Below are 3,831 nucleotides of genomic sequence, written 5' to 3' on the forward strand. Positions count from 1 at the left end.
TTGGTGGCATCCCGCTGAATGAGACCTGAAGTGAAGGAGTCATACTCCTGGGGCAGGGATTGAAGCATGGACATGGCGGCTAGATCCACGAGCAGCTGCTCGAGCGTGTAGCTGTCCGGGCATAAGTCCTTGAAGGTCTGAACTGAACATGCTGCGACGCATCCACAGCAAGGAACATGGCCCCAGCGGCCTGAGGCGACTTCTCGAGGTAGGTGATGTGCTCCGGGTTCCCTGCACTCGGCTCCTTGATGGTTCCAATGACTATGAACCAGAGCTTGTTCTCGGCCAAGTAGGCCCGCATCTCCTTTGCCCATTGGGTGTAGTTGATGGATCATCTTGGGACTGGCCCCGGGCGAGTTGGTTCATGTGGGCGGGGAGTATACCTCCCACCTGTTGTCTGTGGTGACTTGCCATCTCTCTGGCGCTTATTTTGCGTGGCTGTGGCCGCTTTAGCTCATAGGCTGTGCTGACAGTTTTCCTGGAGAGCCACAGACAAGTTGGGCACTTCATTCTGCTCACTGTCTGTGCTCTCCAGGTAGGATAGCCCTCTCCATGTATTTACTTCATTCTGCTCACTGTCTGTGCTCTCCAGCTCGTTCTCGAGTGTTGTCCAGCTGCTAGACGCCCTTAGACAATACCACCACCTGCCAGTAACAGAGGAAGGTGTTTGAGGATTACCACCCCACTTTCTTAATGACGTTGGGAGGATCGTTGGCCAGCAGCAGCTTGGTGGACCCTCCTATGCAAAACAAGTGTCTGGTGAATCGAGGGAGCCCTGCTTTTGACCATATCAGGTTGCATCTTCTTATGAAGAAGCAGCACGTTAGAGGGTGGGTACCAAACGAAGTTTGGTAAGCAAATAGGTGGTCCGAGTGAGCTGGGTTGTTCCAATAGATGTGATGGCAAAGAGCCCTGATGGGATCTGACAACCTCTGCTGGTTGAGGATGATTATGTCCTCCCCAGCACTGTAATGGACCTTTGTTGAGGGGAGGTGTATGACGTGAGAGGGGGATGAGGGAGATGAGTGAAGTCTGCCTGGCTTGGGGTCTTCTTTGTGGTGGCTATCACAATACTACAAGTAAAATAGCCCGAACGAGATGCACCCGGTATGGTAGGCCGATTGGTCACAGCTGAAATCTGAGAGTTATGCTTCCTGCGAGCCACCATCTTTACCTGCTGTGACAACCTTGGTGTGTGAGATGGTGGTCAAGGATGCTCATGGCGGTCGGGGCCCAAACTCTATCAAGATGCAACTTGCGCTCGAAGGCAACCCACTTCCACGACTTATGCTCACGATTTATACAGTTACAGTGCTTGATCACCTTCATGTCATACAGGAGCATCATACGCTCAGTCATGCATGCCCATCACCCTGAAGGTGCCACCCTACACTATCCAGGACACTGCACCAAAGTCAAGCAATGTGGCTTCCTTAGGGCTTTTGGCCCTTTTATGAATAGCATGCTGATGGCCATGAAGAGCTCAGCAGCAAGGCACTCTGTATTGGACTTGTTGGCATAGGTATCTACGGTATCACGGATAAGTGGACACGACAAATCATTCACATCAAGTGCTATCCCAATGTTTGCCATGCAGCAGCTGTTGGCTTGCTGATACCATCTCTGAAGTTGGTGGTACGTGCTCTTCCTTAACCTCCTATTGGATGTTCTGACACCTTCATAAATAGCTATCTGCATTTAGCTGACGGTTGACCACTGGACACCCTGTGCAGAGGACTGCTACGGATGTGGACTTAGAGTCCTTTGTCAAGTACATCAAATCACATCAGGGAGGACAGCGGCCACAGATCAAATCTCAAAAGGACACTGGAGGGAGTCACAAACTGTACTCAGAATGCATGTACTGCGGCGCAAGCTTCTGCAGCTTTGCAAGGGCAGGATGGGACTGCGTCTAGTGCTGTGGTAGCTTCCCATGGACAGGCATGACCATGTAGACATTAAGGGGTCAGGGACCTTCAAGCTGTGGTGCAAGCACAAAGGGGTAACGTACAGGAAGGGTGTGAGACTGATGAAGTACTAGGGACACCTGAGGGTGCAGATGCTGGTAATACAGCTCCAATTAGTAGGAGGACATGTCGTAGAGCGGCAAGAAAATCTAATGGAAAAGCGACAAACGGTATGCTGGGTACGATAACAGGGTTTGGTACAATTAGATGAATTCTTATGACAGGCACTATTACATCGCCTACAACAGAGGAGTCTGTAGCATTGCCTGCAGTTGTGGAGGACAATGCAGATGCCGGCATGGTGGCAGGTACTAGTTCGCATACAAAGAAGGCTAGGAGGACAAAGAGCAAAGGTGCAGATAAGGAGGACATCAATGTGAACACAGGGGTGGGGAGGTGGTTGAACAATGCACCCATCATGAAGAATGAGGTGGACATCTACGATTTCCTTGTGTGCCTGATGTACTTCACCAATAACAAGTACCTCCAGACTCTTCCCACTTTCCTCAGGAGTCTAGCAGATTCTGAAAGCCTTCGTACTCTTCATGAGGCATACTCAGATGGCACAGGCTCAATTGTGAAGCCCTGGGAGCATTGTCAAGAACTGGATCAGGGACTTCAACTTGTCAGAATCTTTAGTACGATATCTAATATACAGCTCTTTCTACATACACATAGGTAAATTGAAGCTGCATGTCCAAATATATCATTCTGGTTGCTTTGTGATGTAGTCTGCAAAATAGAGACTCCCTTAGCTATAAACAGCTCTGGGATCATCTCTTCCATAGGGGATATCAAGTGTCGTTCAAAAAAGCAATACAAGAGGGTAGTGTTTTGGCGGAGTTCATGAAAGCTTGTGAGTATGCACAGTGATCAACCCATACTTTAATAATATTTGCCTTAGGCGGCCTGAACATTCTCATCATGTTTGCACATGCCGAGATGCACAGTGAAATCTACCACACCAACAATACGGTCATTAATGCTGTAACTGCTTGTATCATGAATCCTCAGGGTATGAATCACCTTAAATCTGAAATCTTCATTGACTGATGAGATATTAGATGACAAATGTGGCATGCTGGTGAAGTATTGTCTTATTCCTTGCCTTTGCGCTCTCTCTACAAGCATCTGCTTTCAAGCGAGCACCAAGCTTCGCTCAGTGTACCATCTTGAAGAGAGGGAGCACATATCATAGTGCTGTGCCTATGTACATTTTCTCATGCCTTTCCTTCCGGAGCCTCACTGCAAGAGCGGTAGACATATCTGCATCCTCGTACATACCACTGGTAATCCACACTTGCTTTACAAAAATGCCCCCCTGGGTCCCCAACAAGGAGGTCTTTGAGAGGCCCCACTACCACCTCAACCAGAAGGAACTGGTCGAACTTGCACGCTGTCAGAGCAGAAAGAGTGACGCTATCAGGGTAAAGACAGTGTCAACACTGTCCGCAGTGCAAGTTTGAAGGGGGCTATAGATTCAGATCAAATGAGTTGTTACTGGAGTTGTTTTTGGGGTAGTGTAGGTCCGGCTTGATACAGTCAGAGTAGGTGAGAATAATGAGGTTCCAATCCTCAACTATTGCAGCCTCACTCTTAGGTACTTCAGTCAGATATACACGCTTAGTTCTCAATAATCACACCGCTTTGTGACTGCTGAGAGCTCTGTGATTCAGTGGGGGGTCAGGTTCATACAGTTGGACAAGAGGGGCAGCCTCCTTATATACTACTACTAATTTCAAATTCAGAAGAGGGTTGCACCCTTAAAAAGAACAGGGTACCACCCTATTATTCTGTATTGCCATAAACTAGGGTGGTTACCCCAAATTTCTAGGGTGTACCCTCTATTTTCTGGTTCTCCCCT

This window comes from Punctularia strigosozonata, assembly GCF_000264995.1.
Source record: "Punctularia strigosozonata HHB-11173 SS5 unplaced genomic scaffold PUNSTscaffold_2, whole genome shotgun sequence".
In the NCBI taxonomy this organism is placed as follows: domain Eukaryota; kingdom Fungi; phylum Basidiomycota; class Agaricomycetes; order Corticiales; family Punctulariaceae; genus Punctularia; species Punctularia strigosozonata.